General features: G+C 36.4%; 1 protein-coding gene across 2 annotated transcripts in view; it reads left to right on the forward strand.

Moving 5' to 3' along the window:
• Positions 1-1,411: 1,411 nt before the first annotated feature.
• The window catches only part of UNC5D (unc-5 netrin receptor D), a 726,786-nt gene continuing 709,242 nt past the window's right edge, over positions 1,412-18,955 (forward strand). For both annotated transcript variants that reach the window (XM_054700868.1, XM_054700869.1), the window contains exon 1: positions 1,412-1,473. The gene's annotated coding sequence lies outside the window, so the exon portion shown is untranslated. The remainder of the gene's footprint in view (positions 1,474-18,955) is intronic.

Raw genomic sequence — 18,955 nt, forward strand, 5'->3', positions numbered from 1 at the left:
AAAAATACTGGAGTTAGAGTGAGGAAACATAAATTAAATGGTGAAACAAGTGATGGGACACATTCACTTCTGAGTCTTTGTTTTCTTATCTGAAAAAAAAAGTGGAGCTGGAGTAAGTGATTTTTAAAACAACTTCCAAATTAAAAAAAAAAATTTGTATCCTTGTCTGTCAGGAGATCACCAACATTTCAAATGACTATTTATAGACCAATGATAACGCACATTACCTATGGTCAGTTTCTTTCTTTGTTGTCAAACAGGGAAGGTTATAATTTGTTCAGGATCCATGCTGATCTCTAGCTCCCAATCACATCTGACCTGGGATGTGGTTGAAGGCTTCCAGGAAGCCCCTTACTAAATTAGGAGAATGTGCGACCAGGACCTGATTTATCTTTGACACAAGAGCAAATGTCTTTTAAATATAGACCTTGGTAATTTTTTAAAACAAGCTCTGAATTCAAAATTCAGAAGGAACTTGAATGTAAAGTTAGAGTATTTTTGTGGATATCCTTTTAGGAAAAGGAAAATTAATGAAAACATGCTTTCCTCAAATCACATAATTTAGGAGCACAAACTTCAGATATGAGAAATCTTTGACCCTAAGAGATTTATTTTGTAATTTCAAACTTGAGGTTTGGTGGGTTTGAAATGTTCTCATAATTGTTTGAAAATGCCTCATTTAACCCTAGTTGTAAATGAAGTTCATCTATTGGTGTTAGGAAAGGCAAAGTGGTGGCTGATTATTGTTTATTTAACACCTAACCACATGGCAGACTTTGTTCAACTTCTACATTGTTATTTCAGTGCTCACTATGTGTTGGGCACTATAATAATAGCAGTACATACATATGTGGCACTTTCTATATGCCCGGGTAGTAAGTGCTTTATGCGTAAAAATTAATTTAGTCCTCTAAACAACCCTATAAGGAAGGTATTGTCACCATTGAGGGATGAGAAAACTGTGGTACAAAATAACTTTTCCAATGTCATACAATTTGTCAGTAGTCGAGCTGAGTTTTGAAACCAGCACTGTAGCTCTATAGTCTCTACCTTTTATTATGAAAACAACATAGCAGTTTCCTCAAGGCTTATCACATCCTAATTTAGCAGGGATTATCATTCTACTTTTAATATCAAGAAACAGAGGAAGAGTTTGAGTAACTTGCACAAGGTTAAATAGTGGCTCAGCTAGGTCTATAAAGGACTTCAATTTTACTTTTTATTTTTACTACTGTATCAAAAGAAAATTAGAAGTGTGCTTACTTTATTATTTGCTTAGATTCTCAGAATTAGATGACTCTGATTTCAGAAGGGTGTTGGTAAAAGAAAGTCATGAAGTTGCATGCATAAGAGATCTGCCCCAAACCAGAAAAATCTTCAGATCATCAGAGCTTTGTAACTCATATTTCAGGTCCTGTAGTCAAGAATTCCAGTGTGAATTCAGCTCCATCATGGAAGAGCATGGAATCTTGGGTGAGTTACTCACACCTTCTAAATACTAAAGATATTTGAACATGGAACAGATTTTCAATTCAGGATCCAAGAAAATGGAGATTCTGCCATAGGAATTAGAATGTAAGATGATGATGTTGTCTTAAGTCTGTATTGAAAGGTCTGGAACTTAAACATAAGTAAGAAAGGAAAGAAAATATTAGAGATAAGATTTGCTTATTATTACAGAACTGAATCATTTCAGTAATGATTTTTTCTCTAGGTATCCTTAAAATCACCCTGGACTTTGGGTACATCTTATTCTAGAACTAACAGTCTGTGACACCTAGTATAAGCATTCATGGCTCCATCATTGAGGAGAGGACAGAGAACCAGTTAGATATTAAGCCCTATCGTAACGAAGAGGAAAGTAAAGTGAGGTTGGCTTTGAAATGGTGATAAAAAATTTTTCTCTCTATGCTTTTTTTTTTTTTTCTGTTTCATAATATATTTACCATCCTAGCTAGAAAACTGGGCTAGGTGAACTGCCTACCCACCACCAACTAAATAATAACTAAAAAAATGACATTTTTATGAGCCTAATTATTTTTATGACTTTCATCACATTGATAACTACCAAAATGGTTGACTTCTCATAACTTGTCTCCCTAGAATGAGTTGTCATGTGTCTATAATTAGATTAGAAAATGTCTAGGTCAATCACAGAGTATTAATCAAGGGCCCTGCTCACAGCAATAACATGAAGACCTATCATGTGTTTCTTTAATAAGGTCTTCTGTTTGCTGAGAAATTCATGAAAACGTTGATCTAAGCTAGACCAGCACCACCCAGAAAAATCTAAATTTTCTCACTGATATGATAGTCAAAAATGTATGTCAATGACAAGTAAGGAACAATTGCAGTTTAATAAATGCATCTGCATTTAAACAAGTTAATGATTATGAAAGGCAAATACACCCGCAGAGAGTGAGCTTGCCCGAACTTAAGGCAATTCACTTGCTTACCAACCTCAAGGCTGAAACGGATGAGTTTTCTTCTTTCTTAACATTTTCTCTATCTTGGGTAAGATCTGATTATCAAATGGTATATGTCCAAAACATGCCACAGCAAGAAAAATTAAGCTCCTACTCTGTTTCTTCTCTTCTTGGGAGTTTTACAGTTACCCATTAACACTTAGCAGAAACAGGTGACATGCCAGGTACCTTGTGGTACTGAGACACATCTAGGCAGAGGCACTTGGGGGACCATAGGGGTCATTCCTAAACAATACTTTATTACAGTCAAAATGCTGGAAAGTAGTGTGACTCAGACTGCTTTATCGTGTTTATTGGGAACAGAGACTAACTGAGAGCAACTTGGATTAACATGAGAGGAGTTACAGGGTAATTAACTTCTTCCACATCACATGTAAGTATAATGTGTTAATAAAAAAGTAATCACACCTCCATTGTTTCTGCAGGTTCAGCTTAATTACATGGCAGTTAGAACTCTCTCCTTATTCATACTCAGCAAGGACTCCCTTTACCATCTGCTGATATTTAATTAATATACATTAAACGCCCTGCTCTATTATTAAATGTAATTTAACAACTTCCTCTGTACTCTAAATTCGGGGCAACATGAATGGAAGACATAATGAAAAGAAAATAGCATCTACTTCCCCTATTAAAATATTATAAACACATTTATCCCATATAACTTTATTTAATCCAATTTAGGAAATACATTTTTCACCTTAATAATAGAAATATTCTTAGAAGCTTTAGGAGTTCATAGTTTACTGACATCCAAGAAAGGATTTTCTTGGTGAGCAAAATCATCTAATTGAAAAGTAGCCCCCTGTTGATCCTATTTCAAAAGCCTGGGAATTTGAAGAATTGGCAGATGATTAGAAGGAAAACAGTGTATGCCTCTTCCCAATATTTCCAGTAAATTTTTAATGCTAAAATGTTATGATGTATAGAACTCAGAGGTGACTCGGGATGGCAACAGTGCTTAGAAGCTATAGTTGTCCTTGTTACAGAAATTCAGATGTGTTCAATGTTTGCAGCTTAACTTACATGAGCTTAGCATTGTAAACTAAAGGATATTAAACCTTCAAGTTTCTGATTTCTAAGTGAGGAAACAGACTCACACATTGGCACCCCAAGATTACATGGTTAGCTTACACCATGGCAAAGTAACAAAACCAACTCTTCAGGTTAGGGGGAACAGTCCCCTGCCACAGGTGCATGCAAGGAGGTAGTGTGGTCTAAAGAGAAATGAAAAGAATTTTAAAGTGAGCAGAGGTTAGTCTGCTTTTTTGTTATTACACAGCAGTGGCAGTTTTAATGATAATTTTTTTTTTTAATTAATAAATTTTATTTTTATATTCCCCATACAATTGCAATCCCCCCATTCTGACCCAATCCCTCCCCTCCCGCCCCCACCCCCAAAAAGTGTCTCTGGTTCATAGTTTTTGTTGATTTTGATTTTCACTTTCTTATAGTTATTCATTTTCCTGGTCCCTTATTTAAGTTTTCTAGATCCCTGCTATGAGTGAGACCATCCGGTATTTTTCTTTTCTTTTTGGCTTATTTCACTGAGCATGATCCCTTCCAGCGTCATCCATGTTGCTGCAAATTGCATGTGTTCCAAAGAACACCTGCACCCCTATGTTTATAGCAGCACTGTTTACAATAGCTAAGCTTTGGAAACAGCCCAAATGCCCAAAAATAGATGACTGGATCAAGAAGATGTGGTACATATATACCATGGAATATTACTCAGCATTCAAAAAAGATAAACACATGCAATTAATGATAAAATTTTAATGATAAAATACTTCTCAAGGGACTATGGATCTTCCCAAGTCCCCCTCAACTCCTATTGATATGTCACGACCAGAGCTCCAGATTTAGTGATTAAGTCACAATTTGCAATGCCATGTCACCTACTATAAACTAACTTCTTACAAAAGGTTTATACTAACAATATTTCAAATGGGCTGCATTAGGTTTATCTGCATTTTAGGTATATCTGAGCTAATCCTAATGCAGATACCAGACTCTGCAGAGATGTACTGTCTTTGCAGATATAACTCTCAGAGCAACTCCATACTGACTAGTAATTAAGAGGCAGGCAGGGGAAGTGTTTTGGGAATCCTTGAAAATTGAAAAACCCAGTGGTCATCGTAGCCATAGAGAGCAGAGTTGAGCTTAGCATGTAAGGAAAAGGGGTACTGGGGAATTGCTCCAGGATCCCAGCTATAAGCTCTGTAAAGACGCTACCTCTTTAGTTTTTTTTTTCACCCTTGATAAGTACATTTATTTTTTAAATTAATATTTTATTTTATAAAATTCTTACATCATTTTTTCATTTTTGCACAATGTATGCATTTTCATTTTGGTTATATTCCTCACACAATTGCAATCCCCCTCCCTTATTTTGACTGGTCCAACCACTATGGAGAGCTGTGTGGAGATTTCTGGACCTACTAAACATAGAGCTTCCATATGATCCAGCAATTCCTCTCCTAGGTATTTACCCAAAGGACACAGAAACATTAATTCCAAAGGGCACCTGCATCCCTATGTTTATAGCAGCACTCTTTACAATAGCTAAGCTTTGGAAACAACCCAAATGCCCAAAAATAGATGACTGGATCAAGAAGATGTGGTCCATATACACAATGGAATATTACTCAGCAATCAAAAAAGATAAACACATGCAGTTTGCAGCAACATGGATGGAGCTAGAAGGGATCATGCTCAGCGAAGTAAGTCATAAAGAAAAAGAAAAATACCGGATGGTCTCACTCATAGCAGGAATTTAGAAAACCTAAATAAGGTACCAGGAAAAAGACTAATTAATGCCTCTTTAGTTTTTAGGAATGAAATAATGAGAAAATCTAACTATAGCGTATAGGGAATATCTTCCAAAGTTTCCATTTGTCAACCAAGCCACTACTCTCATAGACCACATTTGTCTCATAAACCCACATTGTAAAACATAACAAGAACAAACAGAAAATAATATCTGAGAATGAAATCACAGAAGGGCATTGCAGAATGAACCTAGAGGTGTGTGAGTATCACTCAGTCATTTTTAAGTAAGGTACAGAAATCCTGGGTGATAAGTTCCTTGTTTGCTGCTTTCTTCTGCATAGGACATTCAGCCAATAATGTGTATACAGAGACATTGACTGGAATGAGTGTATTCCATTTTAAAATTTAATTTAACTTGCCTAAAGATGAACAACTGATAAGCTGAGGATCTGGGGCAGGATTCTGCTGTCATAATCTCAGATCCCTTTCTCTGACAGTGTCCTACAGTATCTCATTAAGTGGTTCCATGATCAATTCTCTGTCCAAAATAACCTAATCAACTATCCCCTACCCACCTCACTTGCTGAAACTACTTCAAACACACACATATACACACATATACAAAATATGTATATATAGGTATGTATACATTTATTATATGCCAGGCAATCTGTTAATTTAGTGGGATGTAACAGTGAACATGATTTGTAATATGAAAAAGAAGACAATCATAAATCACGGTTCAAGTATAGTGAGTATTGTAATGGGGATGCGGGGTGTATGATGCTATGAGAACTCATAACCCAGAAATGGATAATTAAGCTGAGGTCTAAATTATCAGCAGAAGTTAGTTAAATCAGACAAAAAGAAAAATTTGCATGAATGCCCTGAAACCAAACTTTGTGGTACAAAGAATTAGAAGAATAATACATGTAAGAGATGATGATGACCTAAGTGGGTTTGGTAGCTATAGAACCACCAGTCATCAGTGAACATTGCTAGCAGGTATAAGTTATGGGAAAGGTCAAGGGTGAGCATTGGATTTGTACAGGTTCAACAGTCAGATACATCATGTCTCAGTTCTTCTAGTCTGCACACATGTGCAACACATCCCACCATACCTTATATTAAACATTCTTGTTTTCATGGTGAGTTCACAGGATGATCAGATATTCTTTATATCCCTAATACTTTGTTCAGTGTCCTTGATGTAGGTCACTCCAAGTTAATGTGTACTAAATGAAATTATTTTATCAGAACCTCTGTTCTACCAGGTGTTACAGAAAAAATAATTGGAATTAAATTGTTTGTATAAAGTCACATGATGAAAGAGCCATTCCTAATTTCTGGCTGGGATTCTCTTTGCAAAGTTCAAACTTATCTATCTAGTTCTGTAAATGGTTAAATGGTCAACTTTATTTTTTCATGAATTACCTTTCAAAAACTTTTTCCTTTGCCCAATTCCCAGCAAAATTAAAAGGCCCTTAGGATGAATAATTAAAAAGACATGAATGCCTGAAAATCTCAGTTGCCTTCTCATAGATGGTGAGGGGCGTATGTTCTCCTCATCATTGCAGTGGAAGCAATCTGTCAATCATCATTGACAAGACTAGCCAGCAAAAGTTGTCCTTGGGACCAGCCCTCCCTCACTTTCTTGCTACCTGCCCCACTAGAAATGTTCAGCAGATTTTTTGCTAACCCATTTCCAGTAGTAATACAAATGTATCCAGTCATCATGATTTCTGAGTTGCTTTTATTTTTTATTTAGTTGTTTCTTAAAAAAAAATTAAAAAGTAGGAAGTCGGCCATATAAAGGGAGAAAAATATCCAGTGGAAACATTAAACTGTAATTTCTGATAGCAGATTATAGCTCTGAGCTGGCTGTCCTCTGTGTTTGATTTCACAAGTGTGAAATTGAATGCATTGGCTTTTCCATCCTTAGAGAGCATTCCGCAGTTCCACCCTGCTAGCTGCGCAGTGCCTGTGTCCAGGACACAGTGAGGACTCAGCCCTGGCGTGGGCCAGTCTCCCGGGCCCCTGCACGAAGAAGCAGTGTATTGTCGGAGTCTGGTACATTTGTTGCCTTGCCTTATGTTTTTCTACCTGCATGGATATGACATCTGAAGGACTTCTAGAAAAAAAAAAATTAAGATTTATTTATTTATGCATATAAGAACTGGTGTACAAGCCAGAGGTATGGGGGCGGTGAGAGGATTCACCAGAGACAGAGTGGGGAACAGAATAGGAGGACTGACTGAAATACACTGCTGAGGGGAGCAGCGGACTAGTTAGAAGAGGTCTGCTGCACCATGTGGGTAGCTCCCTGCCCCAGGATTGAACTCGTGCTGCAGAGGCTGCAAATAGCTTCATAGGTTGTGTCTTAACCCCTTGCACTACCAGGGAGGCCCTCTTCCTACTATTCTTATTACTTTCCTTGAACATAACCCAGAGTAGGATACATATTTTATGTCGTAGACCGATAAAATATGCATTGTGTTATAGTCTATTTGAATATATAAAACTGAAATGCTTCTTAAGCATATTATGGGATTCCATTTTCTATTCATTTTTTTTTCCCCTCTTTATACTCTTTCTTTCCTTTTTTGTTTTTACTTTATTTTTGAAAATATGGCATGGCCAACTAATAGTTCCCATTTCTTAATTTTGGTAACACTGCCTTATGTCACCTTAATGAATATTCCTGAATATAAAAAAATCATTTTATAGTGGAAATTGATCATTTATAACCAAAAAAGAACTTGGACAGCATTTTGGACTTTTCCTGATGACTCTAGTTGAATGAAGTTCTTGACTAAAAGACCAGTATTGTTTTTCGACCAACTGACAGTAGGGGACATAAAGCAGGGAAAAAAATGGTTATCAATAACACTGGCTAGGCAACACCTGAACTAGTGAGTGCAATTCTGGTTAAATTACCTCAAGAATGATATAGTGAAACTGGAGAGATTCCAAGGAAGACAAATGTGTCACCAGAGATATGGCAAAAAGGGGAGATGTGAGGACAGTGGTGCCCCCACAAAGGACTCAGGCTCCCGTGGCATCTGTCCCTTTCTGGCATCACCTTGCTTTGCAGGGAGTCTAGGATTCTATCAGCTGGATATTTTTTAGATCAGGTTTATTTGGGAATCAGTGAGTTCCCTTAATTTGAAAACCAAAGAGAACAATTACATGTATATCCCACAACTACACTGTCATGGTGCTGCCTTTAAGTTTCAGGCTATCACTTCTTAATACTGCTGTCCTTGAGAATAGTGTAGACTTGTGACCTTGACATGTTGGGATAGTGTTGTGAGTGCAATTGTCTCATACAGAGGTTCATTTTTTTCTTTATTAATGAAATACCTCTGGATACTTGTAGATGAATGTATAAACAGATTCACTCTCTATACCTGTTGTCATCAGCAATTTTAGACATAGGACAGTCCTCCCCCATTGTATCTCCCTTATTTTTTGCCTCTTGAGAAAGGATACAGAGTAAATTGTGCCAATGTTAAGACTTAAATTCTTAAATTCAAGGTAGTGATTCTTACATCAGTTTTGCTTTTTTTTTCTTCTAATTAAACCACTATCTTTGAGATCTCTAGTGAGAACAATTAAACAGGAATTGTGCTATGGACTGAATGTGTATTCTCAAAATTCATATGTGATGTTATTGTAGGGTCTTTATGAGGAAACTAGATTTAGAGGAATTCCAGAAGGTGGAGACCCCAGGAAGTGATTAGTGCCCTAATAAGGAGATAAAGGTACTAGATCCCATTCTCTCTTTCTACTGCTTCTCTCCTTCCTTCCCCTCCCACCCTCCCCCACTCCCTTTACTTCTTGCCCCCCCACCTCTATCCATGTGAACATGTGAATACACGGAGAGAAGACTGCTGTCTACAAACCAGAAAGCAAGCTCTGCCCAAACTCTGAGTCTGCTGTGTATTTTTGCTGTAATAGCCCAAACTCACTAAGACAAACACTGTTTTGATTTAATTTGTATCTGGGGAAAAGTAACACATCACTTCTCACCCTCCATGATTGCTTTTACTTCCTTTTCTCAATTCCCTACTTCCCATATCTACAACAGAACACAAGCAAATAGGAACCCCTGGGTAGGAGATAGGTCACCTGACCACGTCTCAACATGGGCAGACAGAGGTAAAACAGGACAAGACTATGTTCGAGATCTCTTTGTTGTCTACCATAAATCTAACAATAATAATAAGTGTGGGCCTGAACAAATATTTGGGTCAAGGTAATTGTCTGGAGACTTTATTAATTGCTCTGGTTAATGGGCAATTATCAGATCACATCCAGATGCACTTGGCTTTCCCTTTTCCCTACTGGTACACATAATATAGAAACAAATTTTTCATTTAATATACTAATAGATTTGCTTTATCTTGTGTTTCACTGGGAATTTGTTTAACCAAGACTTCACTGATATGAACAGTTGTTTAAATTGAAAAATTGCAGCACCTTCCCCAGCAACCTTGATACAAGTCTTATCTGTGAGTGAAAGTGACAAAAACATATCTTTTTGTTGAGGCAGTGTTGGGACAAGCCAAGCTACACAGAGATGCTATTTTATATGTAGGTTTGGAAAAAAAGAATAGTGTAGTTCCTTTCTGGGGGCTCACCTGATTGTCAGCACAAACTTGATGTGAATTTGTGACTCTTTCCCTTCCCTCTGAATCTAGATCAGCAGCCAGGGAGGGCACCAGACTTCATGAGTTTGATATTTGGTTTTAAGAAGGAAGAGGAGGATGGAAGCTAAGAATTTTTAAGTAGTATTTAACTTCTTGATCAAGTGAACATTTTTATAGGGGCATCTCTAATGTGCTTCATTGATAGGTTTTGTTACATAACAGCCATAGTTAAGTCTCAAGATAATGAAAGGAGAGATCCAAAAGAGGCACTCCTGCTAAAATAAACAGAAGTTCTTGTTTTTCAACATTTTGATTAAATTTTACAGATTTATCATTTATTTACAAAATCTATTTAATCCCAGGAGTGCAGCTTCACACCTTAATATATGCACATGCTTCACTCATCCACCCTCAAAATTCCAGCAGCACCACCCCATTACATTTATCAGCCCTACCCTTTCCTCCTTTTCTCCACTTCCCCCACCCCCAATAACCACCATGTTTTTCAGAGTGTAAGAGTTATTTTTATTGTATTTTTATAGTTTATTTTCTTTGGTTATTTATATTCCACTAATGATTGAAACCATCCAGTAATTATCTTTCATTTTCTGATTTATTTCACTTAGCATAATCAACACAAAATCCATCGTGTCATACAAATCATAATTTCATTTTTTAAAAATATCTAAGTAGCATTCTATTCTTTATACAGTCAATTTGTTTATCTGGCCACACACTGGTAGACATTTAGGTAGATTCCAGGTCTTAGCATAATGGTACTAAGAACGGGGTGGGGGGGTATAAGTCATTTCATATTGGTGTTTTCATATTCTTCAGATAGATACTTAGAAGTGGTATTGCTGGATCATATGGTATTTCAATTTTGAACTTTTTAAGGAATTTCCATACCATTTTCCATAGAGGCTGCACCAGTGTATAACCCCACCACCATAAGAAGTTTTTGAATTTCTTTTCATAAATAAGTACCACATTCTAGACCAAAACATACCACACATCCCTCACTTATCATTATAATTTTCCTTGTTATATATGATGGTGAAACAGGAAGGACCCACAGTGTAGAGAAGAGGAAGAATGCCTGTGTGTGTGTGTTGAAGTGGAGCCTGACTGTGTGCTTACATGTTAGAGAGAGAGATGGGGAAATAAAAGTTGTGGCATGTTTAGTTATTAAGGGCATAAGTGGCCACATTACTAGTCTATAAAATGTCTAGAGACGGATGAGAAATGCGCTTCAGAGAATCACAGCTGGTTTCCAAGAATGACACTGTGATATATGCACTAGGAACTAACCATTTTCAGAGAAATCATTTCATGGAAGCCTATTCCCTAGGTGGCCAAGAAAGAGTAGATTACTAAGGTTAAAAAGGGGGAGGGCAGGAGAAACATATTTTAGGGTCCTATACAGTGTTTAAGTCTCAGAAAGATCCAAATTTAAAAAAGAGAGAAATCAGTCTCTTTGATGGGAGGCTTTCAAAATAAGTGCAGATACTTCACTTCATTCACATGTAGAGTCCCTGGGCAGTCCCCAACAAATTCATTACTATGAGGTACTTTGAAATGCTTTCAATCTGCCAAAACCAAAAAAAGTCTACACACACACACACACACACACACACATATATACATGCACACACACTGTTGTTTTATTTCGTAGTGCTTCCTTTCATCAGCCAAATCCCCCAGAGAGCTGGCTCCCCTTATTTATTTCCTGTACATGAATGGAATGTATCTCTATATAAAAGAATATAGTTACCAGCCTTTACACAATATGAGGAAACACTATGAATCTTAGTTCCTAATGGCTCACTCCTCACTCAGCTAGCCCTCAGCCCACAAGGCATTGTAAAACATTACTTGTAAGGAAATGAAATTTTAAAAAGTCAAGAGAGGGAATGGCAGTAGCTAAAGACATCTAGTACCTATAGGCAAAGCTAAGGAATTCCACATGTGGCTCCTCATGGTGGCAGAATTAAATGCTTTTATAGCTTCAGAGCCTTGTCTTTGCTAAAATCCCTTCAATTTTTTGCCCGCGAGGATTCAGTTCAGCATAGGATTCTGTCAGCATAACATTGTCTTTCGGTTATCATGAGAAATGTTTAAGCTCCTTGGAGGGGATCAGTATTAAAGAGGATATCTTGACTCAAACATAGAGAATGAGGGCAAGTGCATTCCACACATGTCCCCAGGGCTCACTACTGAAGAAGATGCAAATATGATGCCCTCAGCTCTGGAGAATCTCATAATCCTCTCAACAGGACAAGACATCAGGGAGTTAAGCAGTGATGAAATGGCCACATGCACTGTTTGTTTTACTTGCATTGACTTTAGTTTATGAGATAAAATTTGCAGGTAAATAGTGTAAACATTTTGCAAATAAATAAACATAGGCTTAGGGAAGTTAATTTATTTTTTCAGGATCACCCAGGTTGTAGAGAATGGAAGAATCAGAATTTTGTCACAGGTCTAAATAATTCTAAAGTTTGCCATTACATCATAAAGCCTCTCAAGTATCAAGCTTGAGAATGGGTACTGATTTCTTCTAAAACCACTTGGCAGTCACTCTCATCCTAGTAACATAATAAGAGAAAGACTTTCTGCTGAGTATTATGGACATAATTCTGTAACCACATTATCATGGAGGAGAAAGAAACAGCATGTGGAAATTGTAATGGGTATATAACAGATGCACACGCACACAAGAAAGGAAGAAAAAGCTCAGTAGGGGAATAGGAAAGAATAGAAGGATAGCCACAAAACTAAATTAGAAAGGTAAAGGAATAAAAATATCTGGAAAAACATTTCTGTCTGAAACTATTGAGATTTGAAGAGTAGCTAAGTGACTTGCCAATATGCTGGACCCTAAAGTACTTATAATGGCCCCAAAGCATCAGTGAATTAGTGCCTCCATGTCTGAGAACTCATTCCTTGCACTAAAAAGATGATAGTCATTTCTTGAGGAATGGGTTGAATACGTCTCCTCCAAAATGTGAGCAATAAACATTATCCTACCAAACAAGCCTTGGATAAGCATTAAAGGCAGTGAACTTCCAGACAAGTGTCTGGAGAGCTGTAAAGTATAGAGTCTTATCACTTAACTGTTAGCTCAGGTAAGCTTATGGCTAACATCCTCTTATAAAAGTTGAGAATCTGGAGAAGACATATCTGTGCTCTTAAGTCCACTCACTCTCTGCCTGCCAAAATGGTCACAATTCTCTCTAAAATGTAGCTTGCAGTGGTGATAGTCAAGCACCAAATAAACTGCATACCTGCCTGCATATGTTATAACTACAATCATTTAGGTCTGAAAATATTTAAAGCAGGAAAGTCTACATACTAGACATCATCATCATATATACATACATAGATACATATATTACAGTATATACATATACATGCATATATTACAATACATATATATCACAATGTGTGCAATATGTACATGTATTACAATATATAGATCAATATACATATACATATTTCAATAATACTCCCACAGACTCAGAGGTAGATTTACTGTGAAGCTAGTGAGGTTTAAGTCTTAACACTCTAATTTGCAGGATCCTTCTGAGGCTTTACAAAGTATCCTGAAAATGTGTGCAGTCTATAGTATTTGTTTCTTTGTTGCTTTGAACTGTGATTTGTTGTGATTTATTCTTGCCTAAACAAACATTAACAATTACACATGATTTTTTATTTTTATTTTTTTAAAGAAGGAATCCCCACATAGCATAAGTAGCTCTGCATGAATTTTTCACCTTCAACCATTTAACTTCCTGGTAGACTCTGCAAGGTGAATTGTTTGAAAATATAAGCTTAGCTAATTAGATGAATTAACTCACTAAATGTACTTATTGATTTCAAATCACTTAAATATAAAGGACCATATATCAATCATTAAATTGGTTTTATAATAATTTTTCATTCATGTGGATAAGTGACAGAAAAGTCAGTTATCTATGAAAGTCCATCCTTCTTCCTGACAAAAAAATCTGTGCAATCTATGTGTAAGAGCATTAATGCATCATCTGTTTGCTCTTAGTAGTAAGGGGCATATTTCTATTTTATCCACTAATGAGTTGAGGTTATTAAGGTCAAGATAAGGAATGGAGGGAGAGAAACACATCTCCATTTTAAATTTCTGAAAATGGAATTAATATATGATATAGCTCCTCTAATATTGATAAAGATTTTAGATGAAGGGCCTCGCCTGGTGGCTCAGCGGTTAAGCGCTGGGCTGTGAAGCTTCCCGCAGCCTCTGCAGCACCGCTTCAATTCCCGGACCCTGGCGAGGGTCCCACATGGCGCGCAGACCTCTCCTGCTGCCCGCTGCTGCCCTCAGTAGTGCACTTCATCAGTCTGCCTGTTCTGTTCCCCGCTCTAGCTCTGGTGAATTATCTCACCCTTTCTCACTTCTGAATGTACCCAGTGCTTGTATAAACAAATAAATGAAAGAATGAATGAATGAATAAACAAACAAATAAACAAACAAATAAATAAATAATGTTTCAAAAAAAAAAAAGATTTTAGATGAAGAATAACAAGTCAGTAATCAGAGCTTGAAATGTGCTCCTGCATGACACCTGGCAAACAATTCATGTCCATAAAGACAGTGACAGTGGGAAGGTCTGTAACAGCTGTGGCTTGTATTCCTCTGGCTGATTTCTAAGTACAGTGATAAATAGTGCCATTAATTGGGGTCAACAGCAATATAACTAAACATCAAGCTTGTTTTTTCTCTGTGTAGAATATTGGCCTTAACATAAGTAACACATGATCAATAAGAGAATTGGTATATGTTTTACATGAAATTTCTAATGAGTTAATATCCGTTAATTAGAATGAATAAGGTTTGCTCTCTTAAAAATATAAAAAAAATGGTAAGTTCCACAATGGATTCTAGTAAGCCAGATCATATTCATAGAGGTAATAAGTGAAAGAATTGCAAGAATGTGTGTCCAAAAATATCCAGAGTTGTTTGGATAGATAGAAAAGCAGAAAATCAACCCCATATTTTTAATAATTGTTTAGTTTCCTTCTAATGATGTCAATAAGAAAATACTATCAGCACCTGATTGGAAAGTGGCATGGTGTTATGAAATTCTGGCAAAGGGCCTACTTTGTGAAACTTGGCAAACCCAGCTCCTCTGTTTTCATTGGGACTCCCATCCCCATTGTGGCCATTCAAGGTCGATGGGTTTTAATACATATTGTATTTATAGCGGAGATTTTGTGTTATGAGATTTGAAAAAAAGAATAAATATCTTAGAATAAGTACTATTTTTCAGTATTAATCCATATTTTTTCACTTTGTTACTTGCTAACCCTTGTGAAAGTTGACTCTGTCTACAGTGAAAATCTGGGGCTTACTGAAGCTGTGAGGATAGACATGATTTTAGAGTATCAGCAATCTGCTGATAATGAATTGGAAGGGAAACCTTGTTTTCAAGGATGAGAAGGAAGTTTTACATTTTAATACTATTTATTGTATTTTTATTGTGTATTTTTCTAATTATAAAAGTAGTGAGTTCCTTTGAAAAACCATATGGTTTTTAAAGTTATAATTGTCCATATTCCTATATCATAGGTAACTTCAGATACTGATTCAATAGCTGTGAGAAAGGACCAGGACTTTTGTGGTTTTAATAACTTCTGCAGGTAATTCTGAGCTATGCAAAATTTGAGAACCAATTTGAATTATACATGTTATCATATTTTTATTACATCATATATCATCAAATATGATTATATAGATTATATTTTGGTTGTATGATTATGATTACATAGACATACAAAAATATAAAATGATATATAAACAGCCTATATTTTCACAAAATATTTTATGAATATATTTTCATTTCATTGGAAACTCTTTCAAGGCATGAAAATCAGTGATTTTCCATCATAGGAATTATCACAAAATTTAAAATATTTTCCTATTTTTATTATGAAAATGTATTCCAATTTCATGCTTACAAATTACGAAGCAGTGAACTTTCTACATAGGTATATTTCAAACCTTCTGATAAATTTCTTCAGAGAGATCCTAGAAGTAATATTGCTGAATCAAAATATGTGCATTCTTTAAGGCTTTAAAACATGTTGATAAGGTATTTTCCAGAAATTATAATAATTTGTACTAGTAGTTATTATCATGCTATTGTGACCTCACTCTGCCAGCTTTGAAAGATAAAATTATTTTTATCATTGCTAATCTGTCGGTTGAATACTGTTATCTCTTTTTGTTCTATATTTGCATGTTTGAATATAGAGAGATTAAATTTTATTTTTCTATGTTCATGAGTTCTTGGTGTTCTTCCTTTACTGCATTCTCTGTCCTTACCCTTTTCTAAGACAGAGTTAAAAGTCCTCAGACTACCAGGAAATATTGAAACTCTTTACTCTCGTAAGTCTAATGAGTGCAAATGGGTTCCCAGACAGTTACACCCTGATTATAATTTAAGGGTGTTCTCCAATCCAGAATATTCCTCTCCAAGCAAAAATGACAAGAGAATCAGTTCCCATGATCATTTTCCTTCCCTTGACCGCATGTTTCCATAGACAGGAGAAAAATCATGGCCATCCAGTTGTGTGAGTTCCTGGTGTGTGTATTCCTGGTGAGACTCTATAAGCTCTCCTAGAATATCCTCAGCTTTACCACCACAAGGTAGTTAAGAGACAGGTTATCACGATGAATCCCTTCAATCCCTCAAACCCTGTACACTACCATCACCACAGGGAACTCGACCGTCTCAGATTTTTTTCTGACTTTCCAGATTCTGCCAATGCCTCCCCACATATCCCCTAATCTAAACCCATCTCACCCCCTCTCTCAGTTCCTGACACCTTTCTTCTGTGTCTTGTAAGACTCAGGGCTCCCTCATCAACTCTGTCTCTTCTTTTATTTTAAGGCCCTTTTCTGAATGATTTGTTTTCATTTTGTGCTATTGGTTTCAGGGAGGAGATAACCGCTTTTCACCCACAGCTTGCTCTGCTGGTAGCTGCTTTGTCTTGCACATACTTCATAATCCTGGGCCTAGTAGCTAATGAAATCATAAGTTCTAAAACTAGGGGACTAGAATGATAACTTTTCTAAAGTCTTTTCTCTTGGACACAAACAGCATTGCATCCATTAAGAAAGCAAAAGCTCTAGATCTTTAACTTTCCTTTCTCAGCCAGTCATCATCCAAGAAAGATGGTGCATGCTTGCCATGCATTTTAGCTTAAATGGCCAACTACTTCTTGTAGAAGACATTGATCCATATCTGACTATGTTCATCTGACCCAAAGTAGTGTTTGATACTGCAAATGGAGAGGATTCTGAGGTTGTCAGCTGGGTTTGGATTGCATTGGTAAATCTGTGAAATAAAGGTTTATGCTCAAGGATTACAAGCACACTGAAGGTTATATAAGCACTGGTGGATAAATAGTAGGAAGCTACATAACTGTAGTATCACATGTAGCAATGGGAAAAGAGAAGACTCGGCCTCTAGATCTCTTAGTTTCTGCCGTGAGCTGTTTCAGCAACAAGTCTAACAATAAAATACCTCCAATTGTGCCTTGAAGAACCCCTTAGAGAAAAGTCCTCAGAACTTTAGGGTTCAGGTATGTTCTCATTTGTGCCATGTTATTCACAGTCACCCTCCTTGCCAGTCATTACAAAAATAATTTTAAAATAGAACAAATGTTAGCTAATAAACTCTTTTACATTTTACTTTTTAAAGATGATAATGGTAAAGTAGACAAATCTATATTAAAACTAAAATACTAAGCATCAAGAATGAGACTATAAAGAGTAGAAAGGTGAAAAATTAAAAAAAAATTAAAATTCAAAAAAAATTAAAAGGCTAAAAGTTAAAAATAATGAGACAAACAGATGAGATTTAAAATAAAATATAAAGAACAAGAAGCAATTGAGATAAAAGGTTAACACCTGAAAGTAGGAAGAAAATAGATTAAGATAAAGGCTAAAACCTATGAGATTAAAACTTAACTATATGAAAGAAAAAGTGAATTAAGGATCCAAAATAGAATGAGGAACGTAAAATGTAAAGTTGAAAAATGTTAAATTGAAAAAGGAGAGAGTATTAGGAGAAAAATGTTATTACCTGAAAATGGAAATAAAAATCTTGAATATTAGAGACACCAGCAAACTTAAAGGCATGGGAAAATACTCCAGAAGAAGAATTTGCTGATACATGTTTCTCAGCAACACTTGTGGCATTTCTAGTCCTCCAGTTGAATTTGTCCTTTGAAGTAGAGGCCTCATTCAGAAACAGTATGGATGAAAATCTTTTCAATGAAGTAGCAACCTTGTCAGGGTCTAGCTCTTATTTGTATAAATTAACAGCAGCATGAGTTCCAGGCTGATAAAAGCAGTAAACAGTTTGGCCTCCAGAAAAATTCTAGAAAAATAATAGTGGTATATATAGCCAACACTTACCTCATGCATCTGCCTATTGTGTCAGTTTGGAAAGCACTTCCCATGTGTTATTTCCTTTTGACCTTTATACCAACTTCATGAGTTTGACAGAGATAATTTGCTCTGTCAAGAAGAAACAGAATCCTAGAGATTGAAGGTTTGCAGTGGTAGGGAGTATGGAGTCAAATAACATTCTGCTATGCAGAGAGTATCTAGATCTTGTGAAGCTAAGAGAGAGAAAACTGTGTTAACATACTCATAACACCATGGGTACAACTTCAGGTGAATAAGTCTTTTACAATTTTTGCAGTGAAATCCATTTGCTCAAGGGAACCTCACTGAGTTACCTTAGTGGGAAGGAACTCTGTGTTGGGGCCTCAGTGCCACTGCACTCTAATCCTTATCCTGGTTTCTGCTTGCCATGCCATGTTCAATCTATCCCCAAGCCATTCGTGCAGTCACCTAGTGACCTTGCCAAGGCAGGAAAGAAATGAGAATATTTGAATACAGTTGTGTTCTCTGGATTTTCATGGCCGTGGCATAAAAATATTTAGTGTAGGTGCTTTCTGAGCAGTGAACTGGCAAGGAAATGTTGTCCAGTGCTG

Source organism: Talpa occidentalis, unplaced genomic scaffold (genome assembly GCF_014898055.3).
Source record: "Talpa occidentalis isolate TD23 unplaced genomic scaffold, MPIMG_talOcc4v2.1 talOcc4.4, whole genome shotgun sequence".
In the NCBI taxonomy this organism is placed as follows: domain Eukaryota; kingdom Metazoa; phylum Chordata; class Mammalia; order Eulipotyphla; family Talpidae; genus Talpa; species Talpa occidentalis.